The sequence below is a fragment of the Takifugu rubripes genome, chromosome 17 (genome assembly GCF_901000725.2).
Source record: "Takifugu rubripes chromosome 17, fTakRub1.2, whole genome shotgun sequence".
NCBI lineage: Eukaryota > Metazoa > Chordata > Actinopteri > Tetraodontiformes > Tetraodontidae > Takifugu > Takifugu rubripes.
The window spans coordinates 12,237,318-12,249,661 of NC_042301.1; positions in this window are offsets into that span (position 1 = coordinate 12,237,318).

Below are 12,344 nucleotides of genomic sequence, written 5' to 3' on the forward strand. Positions count from 1 at the left end.
GATTCATTTTTGCCATTAAACTTTATGGCACTACTTATTTTAATAGCTCTCTCTAGCTTCGTCGTAAAGCTCGTGAGATGTTACCGATGAAACAGTCTGAAATTTCTCCTGACCAAACTGTTAATCAAATACATTCTGATCCTTTATTGCGCTGCATAAACGTGTGATGCTACAGCTAGCAGCTAAAAACGTGAACAGATGCTGCCTTCGCAGGATCCCGCAGGAACATGGAGACTCCAACATCTGTGCAGCAGCAGGTCAGGCTGTAAACGCAAACCGTGAGCAACATCGGAGGAGCTGAAGCAGCAGATCCGGCTGGGACAACTCAGGCCTCCCAACGTTCGGCTGTTAACCCTAACCCTAACCCTAACCCTTCAAACCAACGGCGACAGTCATCTGACGCCAAGAGGCGGGACCAAGGACGGAGGAACGTGGACGACGGTAGGTTATTGGCTCCAGGCTCAAGAACAGTGAAGGGCCTTGCTGGTACCGGGAACATCGCCTGGAGCACCACTGCTTTTGACCCCAGGATGCCATTTCATGGCAGGACATGGCCATCATACATCAGCTGAGGTGTGAGATGGCGGACAATGATGCCGGTCTCCATGGAGATGAAGAGTAGAGCGTTTCCGTGAGGAGGTCGTTCTATTAGGATCGTTAAAATGAGTCGGGGTTTGTGAAGAGGCTTCTTGGATGGGCAGATGATGGATGGATGGATGGATGGATGGATGGATGGATGGATGGATGGATGGATGGACGGACGGACGCATGGATGGATGGATGGATGGATGGATGGATGGATGGATGGATGGATGGACGGACAGATGGATGGATGATGGATGGATGGACGGATGATGGATGGATGCATGGATAGATGGATGGATGGATGATGGATGGATGGGCAGATGATGGATGCATGGATGGATGGATGGATGGACAGATGCATGGATGGATGGATGGATGGATGGATGGACGGATGCATGGATAGATGGATGGATGGATGGATGGATGGATGGATGGATGGATGGATGGATGGATGGATGGATGGATGGATGGATGGACGGACGGATGATGGATGGATGGATGGATGGATGGATGGATGGACGGACAGATGCATGGATAGATGGATGGATGGATGGATGGATGCATGGATGGATGGATGGATGGATGGATGGATGGATTGATGGATGGATGGATGGATGGATGATGGATGGATGGATGGATGATGGATGGATGGATGGATGGATGGATGATGGATTGATGGATGGATGGATGGATGATGGATGCATGGATGGAACTAATTCTTCATTTCCAGTAACTGTGGAACGCATCAAACATTTCATCAGTCCGAGCAGAGGGTTGTGCCAGATTCATTACATTTCCCGGGGTTCTTCCCGGGAACACGGCGTCTCCAGCTCCGCCCCCTCTGCCCCCTCCGCTCTCGGATGTAGAGGAAAGGCAATCAGCACCATTTGCATAAGCATAAAAAAAAGTGTTGGAAACCTTTGTGGTAACCTTTAGCGAGCTCAGTTAATCTGCCTCCGCATCAGCATAACAAAGATTTCCTCACTGAGGAATGAAAACTGGAGCAGCTCTTCCAGCCCGAGCTCCCAGTCTATTCCCAGTTGAATTGGGGAGCAGCGAGGCAGCCTTGTACCTTGGGCTCTCTCCGAATTAACAACAAATGACTACTGACTCGGTCTCCAATGAGACCGGGGTTGGGCAAACCCTTTCTTTTTGACAAACATTTTCATTAAAATAGAGCCCAACGGGATTATCCGATGGAAGGTGGAGCCCAGTCAGAGTTTCACCACAGTCCGGCTGTGAGTCCCGCAACATAAATCTGCGCCCCCCCGCTGGTTCAATGGCCGCTCATCTCCTCTGCAGCAGCCGCCATTACCGCTGACACACTAAACCACCAAATAGAGCATGAAAACTTACACCAGACTCGGAATTCTGAAACATGCATGTGTGCTTCTACATGTTCGTTAATAATTCATTGTTTGCCGACATGAAGCTATTTTTAAAAAGTGTGCCAACGCTAAGCCGTGCGGAGTTCCTATTCTTTAAATATTTACTATTTATGTTAAGTTTATTCCATTTACTTGCACATTTTTCCGTAAAGATAAGATATCAGGGACATGAGACCGGGGTTTCCTTATAGGCCGTGTGGACTCCAATTCATAAATCTTAGCATTCCCAATGGGGGATAAGCTAAGGCGGAGCGACCGACTCATTTCGCGTTGCTTCCTTCTGCAAACATATTAGCTCACATTTGTTCTTGTTTGACGGCGCAGAAAGAGGATGAGGCTACAGGAACATCCACGCCGTCCTCGACCGTCCCAAATCCAATGCAACGGCGATAGATGCGGAATTTAATTCCGGGAAACTTCCACAGGCCAGGAAGATTCCCTGTCTTCCGAGCGCTCGTGCCTGCCTGCGCCAAATGTGTCAGCGCTCGTTAGCTTAATGCCGAACAAAAGGTCATTGAGTTTTTTTGGGCCAACAGGTGAGAGGACCCGGGTCCAGCCTGTGATAAACGCTGACCGGGGGCTAAAACAGGAGGTGAGGAGAGCTCGGCGCCGGCGACCTCTGACCCCTGTGCATGTAAACCGATGGTACAATCGCACCCCACTGTTTGCACACACGGATACATCCGCCCGATCCCGTGCACACGGCCGAGGTGTAACGTGACAAACAAAGGAGGACAGGACAAATGAGATCATCAGCTTCCGCCCACGGCGCTCGACACCACTTTGTCTCCGAGTTCATGCTTCATTTTAGGGAAATAAATAACGTCAGCGTGCTGCGTAGCGGCTGCAGGAAAAATACCGCCGGTTCCACACGGGTGCCGACATTCACGATGATAAACAAGAGCAGTCAGAACAAAACACAGTGAAAAAGAAGCAGAATCATGCAGCAGATTAGGAATGTTGACTCTGGTGGCTTTAATGTCCTGATAGTGGACGTCCTGGTGGTGGACGTCCTCCGTCTTTAGGTGTTCCAGAGGACACCAGTAACACCAGTAGCACCATAGGACACCAGTAACACCAGTAGCACCAGTAACACTACAGGACAGCAGTAACACCAGTAGCACCAGTAGCACCAGTAACACTACAGGACACCAGTAACACCAGTAACACCAGTAACACTACAGGACACCAGTAACAGCAGTAACAGCAGTAACACACTCTCTGATGATCTAAATCTGGGGTTTCTGTGACCCTGCATCAACAGTAAACACAGATGTTGCCACGAGAACATTACAGATGGAGAAAAGGGGATTATGGATGAATAAAAGTCAAGAGAAGGCTGGAACGCACCCAAAACAAACCGTTCCCTGCCTGTGAACCGGAACGCTGCTCCGTCTCTCCACAACATCTCTCTGTTTTCAGGACTAAAGTTCCCTTTCACCTGCTTTGCAGCGTCGGCGTTTCTGTTGGGGTTTACCACCAAAGATAAAAGCTCTGACCTTTCCTTTTTTTAAGCACTCGAGCAGTTCCATGATTAATTTTAAGGCGCCGTCTGGGATCCACATCCATCCCGGAGCACATGAGGACGGAAAAGTTGGATTTTAAAAACACAACAAAACATTATCTATTGATGTCTGCCCTCTTGAAACAGGATAAAATGATGCTGACTGAATGTGGAAAGAGTTGACTGTTGGTATTTGAGCCAAAGCTGCGGCTTCAGGCTGCTGTTAGCTTACACCCGCCGATATCAGATGTTTTTGCAACTCAACACATTAGCATCATTGGCGTCTTCACGTTTTGTTGTTAATATCCAATTAACCGCCTAAAAGCAACTCCGGGTGGATTCATTTCGCTGGAATGAAGCTGGACTGGCCTTTGAATATAAATCCAGCAAGGGTGGGGGGGCAACTGGGGTCGCAGCCGCTTCAAGGACAGAGAGGTTAAAGACAGACACGCGGTAGCAATACAGATAAGAGCTATTCGACCTCCCTCCACCTCTGGCAAGGTGGGTTTGAGATGATGGACAAGCTCACGACCCATCTAGAACAATACTTTACGCTTTCTCATTATGATGAACGACGCGTAACACACGCCCCCGCTCACCCGGGTGCGCCCCTGCGGCACGCTAGCTGCGCAGCGCTTTACCAGAACTCTGATGAAATGTTTTCATCAGGGAAAATACGAGGCTCACTATGGGTTTTAATTACCGTGATGATCAAGTATTGTTGTGATGAAGTGTTGGAACATAAAATGGCCGCTTTCACGTGGATCTCTGCCACTATGCGACAATGTCAGGCAATCTCAGGTCCCAGCCCCAGCAGGGCCGCTGCGTATAGACCAGAACACGCTAGCAAGCTATCGGAACGGGAGCTACGCTGCCTCCATCTTCACCCAGGCTCGTTTATTTTGGTAGAGACACACTGAAACACTGCTGCTGTGAGCTGAATAGATTGGGAGGTGCTTGGCTCTCCTGCAGACTCCTCCAGGGCCTCCATTACTTCCCACAGCGTGCTTTCCTTCTTTTTCTAATAAATGTGCCGCGCTACAGAGATCTGGAATCTCCTCGCTGACCTCTGTTTGTTCTGATCATCTCGGTCCGTAACTCACAAAATCCTGGGATGATGATGAGGAAAAACAAATGCAGTTGGAGTTTCGGAGCGCCAAATCTAACCGTGACCCTGGTGCTGGCTGATATTCACGATAAAATGCTGCGGGTTTTAGTGCAGATTTACGGATGAACTAATCCGAATCCCTTTCCGTCAGGCACTGCATCAGTGTCAGTAGTACGAGACAGATTATTATCTCATTTCTGGGGCCGGGAGCTCTCCCAAACCAGTCAGAGTTGCTGCGTCCCTCAAAAGGAACGAAGGGGGTTTAGTAATCGCTGATCGAAGCCGAGGTGGACCGGATTCCGAGCTTGACCGGACAAATAAACAGCGAGAAACTGGCGCGCGTGCTGGGGCGGAGCAGGAAGTGGTCGCCGGTGTGCGAAAGCCTCCGTGAAATTGATCTGAACCCCAGATCGAGAGGAAAAATCCAGTTAAGTCTTCAGTTTTAAATGGAACGTGGTCCAGTGGTTTCCAGGGGCCCAGATTACAGGCCCCTCCCGTTGGTTAACGGCGTTCCGGCTGCAGCGTCACACCGTGCTCCACTGACGGAGCACACGGTGGAACACGTGGAACTGAGATTTGCTTCATCAAATTACCAGCAGACAGGTCCATTTGGAGTTCCAGCGGAGGGGGTTTATACGGATTGGACTTGTCTCCATCCGCTCCTCCGCGTCTGGGCGGGAGGGGGAATATTGATGAGCAGATTCGGGATTCTGTTTGGGGCCAGATTAGCACCTAAAGCCCCGCTGAGGTTTAACATCCTCCTCAAACATCTTTTCGTTTGTCAGGTTTTCCCCCTCTTTCTCGTTTTCCTCAATTATTTTGCTCCCATCTTTCCCCACCCCACCGTTCCTCCCCTCCACCAGCCCCCCCCCACCACCTCTTATCTCGCCGCCCTCGGCTTGCGTTCCTCCGGAGCGTTGACGGGCGCCGTGATGGAGGGATGAGTGACAGCCTGAGCTGATTTTCACACGCTAATCGTGACATCACCGCTCAGTCGATTTCACATCACATCAGATCAGGCTGATTGAAGAGAGGAACGACAGAAGATTCCCTCCGACTCCTGTACGCCGATATCAAGGTGGAGGAGGATAAATCGCAATCCTTTGAACGGAACTTTCGGATCTCTCTTGAGAGGCGGCTAATCTGGCTGCTTAGCACGCTGCTGCCGCGACAGGTCGATCTATCACACAGCGGAAGTTTGTCCAGAAGGCCTCCGGAAAGCTATGACATGACCATGGAAACCGAATAAAAAAAATCCAGATAAAGACAGGTTTTGGTAAAATCGGATTCTCTGGTGAAATTTGGAGACGATCGGAGCTTCAGGTGAACGAGGAAGACGGGATGAATAAGAGGAGGAGGTGCAATAGGGACCCCAAACAACAACCCAATGGGTGGACTGGGTAAATGCTAACACGTCCCATTCTGAGGGGACAGAATAGAGGACATTTTGGCTGGTGCACACAACCTTAAAGGACTGCAAGGACATGGTTTTAAGGTCGGGGTTAGAATTGGGTTTAGGTCAGGGTTAGGGTCAGGGTTAGGGGTTAGAAGGGATGGTTGGGGTTAGAGTAAAGGGAATGCATTATGTATATGAAGGTCCTCGCAAAGATAGAAGGACAAGGATGCATGTGTGTTTGTGTGTGTGTGACCGTTGTTGTTCCTGTCAAGGTAAAGGAAATACCAGTGGATCAATGCGTGTAACAAGAACGAGGGGTGCGACATATTGATCCACAGAAACAGCAGCTGTTAGCAGGTAACTTTGAGGAGCCACATCAGGCACAAAACCGACGGAGAACAAGACTTCAGCCCCTTTTCAGCTCCTCCTGGAGTCCAGAGGGAGTCTGTCAGCAGTAGGCAGATTACCTCCGTGTCCCCACAATGTCAGCACTCAGGCAGGAATGTTGGAAAAGTTCGGCAAAGCCGAGTTAGAAGGTTGCTGAACTTTTGAAAGTGACGCGAAGGTGCAAAAGACGCCGCAACTTAGCAGAGATAAAGCCAAATGAGCGTTCCCAATCAAGAACGTACCACTTTTATGGTTGTTTTTTACACCTTGGTGATGAAATGATCTCATTATTTCTACCTTTATGAATGCAATAAACTTTGAAGACCTCTAATGGCTCATTTCTTCCGAGTTTGTCACGTTTATACGAAGCGAGTTCCACTTTTCCATCGTAAAAGCTGATACATGGGCGGACGGCATTGGCTCAATATACCAAGCAAGGCTGGCAAAGTGGCTAAAGCACTTACCCCCATGACGCTAACTCAGCGACTCTCCCTCATCTCCCACTCTGTCCACAAGGCCGGCTAAAAATAGCATCGGCACTCCCCCCAAATCATCCTCTGGTGGCTGTAAAAAGAGTTTTAAAACTAATCAACCTCCTAGCCTGTCGCTAATCGAGGTGACGGTACATAAGCAGGAATACGCCGAGACTCTCGCAGTCATCGCTGACATTTCTTATTCTCCTGCTTGCCATCCGCAGCCTTCTGTTGACATTCCCAAAGCCTCACGTGCAGCAGCAGAAACGGGTGATGGAGGATCTAAAAATAGCCGCGTGGCTGAGCGCACCAATATGAGTGCGCACATTTTTTAATATCCCTCCCCCATTAAATATACATGAGATTAGCTAGTTTCGACGGCGGTGTTTATGGTTTTCCCGCTCTTCGTCCCTCTGCGGCCGGACCTCTGGAAGCTGTTTTCCTGCTTACACCAATAATGCCTGACGGATTGGCATGTGATTCTAAAACAGATATGGCTGAAAGCGCCGCCGCTCACGCGCCTGCACTGTAATTACTGGCGCGTGGAGAAGTGCTCGCCGCATCCACAACAATACAAAAATACATTAATCATTTCACTGAAAGTGCTAATTAAAGCATGTTTGTTTGCAGCGACTGCCTGTAATTTCTCCGATAGATGCTTAATCTCTGAGCTGCATGAGCAGACAGGCTTCTCCCGCTGCCACGGCCGTCAGACTCGTGCAATTAAATCTGTTAATGGCGGTCTGAGTGAGGGAACGTCAAAGGTTAGCCGCGGGGCCTGCGCTCGCTCATTTCCTCCCTGCAAAGCTCCTCTAAAGGGCGTCATTGGGAGGAAAACTCGACCGGCGCTAATGATCCAAGTAGACGCCGTTAATTTCGGATGGAGGTCATCGCCCGTGACTCCGGGAATCTCCGGGATGTGCGGCACGGGAGGCGACCGGGGTCGCGGCCAAACTTCCCAGGTGTACTTCAGGACGCTCCCTCTGTCAGATTTCTCCCTGATTTGCCACAGAGGTGCCGTTTCCGTGGCACCAACAGCCACAGACATCACCGGGCGGTTAAAATCCCTTCACTCCAGAGACAGCCTCGGTAATCCGTAGGGACATGTGTTGCCATGACAACGGCTCGCCCTGAGCTGAGCTGGCAAAAGCTTACAAAAACGTGATTACATGAGTGAAAAAGCCCGAGTCTCTGCCAAATACGCGGGCGCGAGTCCGAAGGTGGGCAGCGCACGTTGGGACGGGAAATGAACTTTGATCCATTAGGAGATATCCAAGAACCGTGAACGCGGCGCGGCCTCGTTGCGTTATTGGCCGAACCTGCAACTAATAATAGAGCGCGTGGATCTCACGTGGCTTTGAAACAGCAACACCAAAGGGTCGCTGGAGCGCTCCGAGCTAACGGAATCCACGAGGAGCTAAATGTTTTCTGCCGATGAGTCACAGTTCCAGCCCTCAAATTCCCATCTTGTTATCACAAAGGAAGAGGATGGCGAGCAGCCGCCAGGACCGCAGCGGGGCGCCAAACGTAGGTCGCAGTTGCTCATTGAGGTCGTCGACTTTTATCCGGTTAGCTCGTCTCACCGCGGGCTATGGCTAGCGCAGGGCTTAATTAAGAGTCTTCCCTCATTCTTCTAAATCCCTGCTCGATTGTTTGCTCTTTAGTTGTTATCAACCGGAGGACTAATCTGAGAGGAGGATAAGAACAAACGCAGCGCTGGGATCCTGTCAGAGACTGTTTATCTGCCTTTTCGGGATTTGATTTAGGGGAACGATGGCGCGTTTGATTGTGAAAAATGAGCTCAACGTGGGAGAAAGTTCAGATTTTATTGTGTTCAATGGTAAATAACTTCTCCAAAATCCCCCCACAGAGCGTCCTCATTAATACATGAAATCACCTAAGGGACACGGGTCGACCCTTTGAGCTCTGCAAGGGCCCCATCATGCCTGCTCCTGTCTACAGCTGGAGCTTTCCTGCCCTGTTAGAACCTAAACACATCAATGCAGACAAGTTGCAGGAGCTAATTGTGCTGCTGCTGCCTTTTGTTCTTCTGTCTCAGGATTGATTCTATTTTGAGGCGGAGCCGTCTGAGACCATCACGGGTGGATTGCAGGAGCAAGACCAGCATAATTCTTGAGAGCACATCATTACTACTGATGGATCCGGACGCAGCCTGAGGCCAGGCTGCAACTTGTGCATATGCATCTCTGTCGGGCTGATTCATCCCCTGTCGGCAGGATGCTAATGGTGCATTTATAGCCCAACATGGAGTCCATCAAGGGACAAGAACCTGCTCTTCTTCGAGGGTAACCAAGTGCCTTTTTGCTGTATTTACAAAAACTGTGATGATCTATTGTTTTGAAGTTAAGGATTAAAAAAATGATGAATAAATAAATTAGGCAGGAGGACGATTTAGGATTGAATTTGAGCCAATGATGACGCTAATTAGGAGGCTAATTTTCTTTGATCGGTCCATTAAGGACGTTTACTTAGACTCGATCAACAGAACGAACCGGCGTTTATCCTCACCAGTTCACTCAGATCTGGTTCTGTCATGAACTTTCTTGTTTGCACCCCCCCCCCTCACCCCCCCCCCCCCCCCCAGACATTAAAATTTAAAGGACTCGATTCCTTGTCAAACTATTTTTGGAGGCCAGAACCCACAAAAGCTACCAACTCACCGGGCAGTGCCCAGCGCCACTATAAGTCAGCATTCTAAAAACCGCTCTCCTGTTTGCACTTCTGATGGAGAGCATTAAAGCATGCAGGCATTATAAGTCCTACTCTGTTGACTCCAGCTTATATTCTGGCAGAGCTGTCTCATCCAGGAACCCTTCAAATTAGCATCTCTGCCCACAAGGCAGCGCTGGGGAAAACATTGGACTGTCTGTAACGTGGGAGCCAGGAGCTGGCTGACAAAGCCCAGAGGGGCCGAGCAGCCCTCGCTGCCTTTGGTTCAAGGTTTTAGAGAGGAGAGATGGAAGGAGTAGGTGGACAGTTCCATCAATGGGGGGAAAGGGAGGTGTGGAGGGCGGCTGCAACAAACCAGGGGAGAGTTGAGTTGATTAGCTACTGTGAGAAAAAGTCCATTTAATTACCCTTTTAAACAGCCTCTCAAACCCACACGTTCATTCCCAGGCATGCATGCGGCGCCGGAGCGGATCGCGTCCATTGAACCGCACGTTCTGCGGCGGTTCTCCACACAATTAAGGAACAAGAGCTTCGTCCTTCCGCATATTTTGTGTCAATTTTGCAGCTGAACGATTCCTCGGAGGTGGCGCGCAAATCTGATGCGGCGGGGACCAATTTCCTTTCTGACCATTCCAGCACATTTTTTAAATCACAAAAGGCTGGAAACACTCTGCTTGGGTTTCAATTAAGAGAACGCGGCGTTCCCTTCGCATCTGGGCGCACGTAAGGAATCGTTCTTGCCGCTGGGCATTATTATTCCAGAAAACTGAAGGCCTGAGCAGATTTGTTTTCAATAGCGGAGAAAGGAAAACTCATATCCCTGCGCACTCTGCTCTCTTGTTTCCAATCAAATACACAATTTGGTGCATGAAAAATCTGCTTTCGCATCTGTCTCGCAGAATCGTGCACGTGTTTGCGTACAGCAGAGGTGTGCACGTGCACTGTCTTGGTAAATATTCAATGGGAACGTTTGAAGTAAAACCAGTACGTTGGGGCTTTCCTGGTTTCCTCCAGGTGGCGCCAAAAAGCACCAAAGCCATCCATATACCACTCCGTTTGTCCTGACCACAGCGTTCCAGCTCGGAAGATCTCCCTGACTGGTCGAGAAAGGACTCTCTTGACACGTGACGTCACTCGAGGGATGATGCGGTTTTTGCCCCTCAGCTAGGATGCACGCCGGGCAGGACCAGGTCCAAACGGGGCCAGATTAATAGTGGACGAGCTCACCAGACCCGGGCCGGGTCACCATTTACAGACTTTAAGGCATCAACGCCAACCAAAGTGTGATATTATTCTCATTTCTACGACTGTGGAAACCTTAGAAAGCCCATTTCCTCTACAGCTTTCACCCCCTCCACCCCCCCGTTTCTATTTTGGGATGTGCAGCGAGTCGTCCAGCAGAGCCTTCCCTTCCAGAGGCTTGTTACTGCGAGCTGGCGGGATCTGGGCACATGTGTCCCTGTTTGTTTCCCATGTATTTTCAGAGAGGTTAATACGTGCTGACATCACATAAATGTCCTCTCATCCAACTGAAAATATGCCAGGCATGCAGCACGGCAAGTCACAACACACACTCACAGGCGCGTGCACTGCACAGGCGCGCACGTGCGCGTGCAACGTTGCATTATCTTTGTGGGGCCTTCACGGTGAATTTTCAAGTCCGACTCCGTAACCAATTTATTCCTAATCCTAAATTAATCTCATTTATCTTGCTACTTTATCATTCTTCATTTCAAGAGCCTGTTTTCTCTACCGCCCCCTGTTGATTATAACTGCTCATGTCATCGTCGGGGTATCAGTGAGAGCGTGGTAAACATGAATAAAGACAGCCTTCATTTGAAGACGGCTGACTTTTCTTTCTTTTCTTATTCTCGGCTGCTGCCGCCGTTCAGCCGCATCGACGCTGCAGAGTCACAATTAAGCCTCCAAACCTTCATCTGCTGCGACAAAGCGGAGGGCCGTCTTCCTCACAGCTCTGCAGAGACGCTTTAAAGACTTCCTGTCGCCTACAGCGCGCATTGTGCGAGGACGAGCTCACCTTGGTGCACAAAAGGACGGCGGGAAGTGCAACAGCGGAAAGTTTCCTTTAAGCTGCCTCAGAAGAGGAGCGTGCCGCTGCAGCGGCGTCGTGGCTCCGGGAGGGCGTTGGGAAACAAAGCTACCGCGCGGTGATGAATCCGTCCTGATACGTTTGAAAGGTTCCAGTGGATTTATTGAAACAACAGCGTGAGGCGCGCCCCGTTTTTACAGAAGAGATGTAAAATGATGACAGTTTGCAGGACAAATGATGCAACTCTGCCGCTTTTTCTTCACGGAAGCGACACCAAAGGGCCAGAAAAAAAGCGGTTGCGGCAGAGTCACGTAGGAGCAGATAGGAGCGGGATGACTTTGGAGCGTCGCTCCTCACAGTGGGTGATTACGGCCCGGACATTCCCACCCGGAGAAAGAGGGGAACTGTTCCCTTCCAAACAGGAGAAGACATATGTCCCAAGCACACAGTTCATTAACCCCGTATGTTGCACACAGGGAGACGCGGCACACACCAGACGCTCCTCATGGTCGCTCCAGAACAAACAGGCTGTTTCAGTGTGACATGTTGGATATGGACGGAACACACTTTAGGAACGTGTGAGGGGAAATGGGAATGTGTGTTTTTCATCTGTTGGAGTGTAACAACGCAAAGACACAAAGGCTGCTTCGGGTTTTACAAAGACAGCCGTGGGTCCTGATGTTCTGGGCTTTGTAGTGCGTGTGTGTGTGTGTGTGTGTGTGTGTGGGGGGGGGGGGTGTTAGGGAGGCATTTAGGGAGACA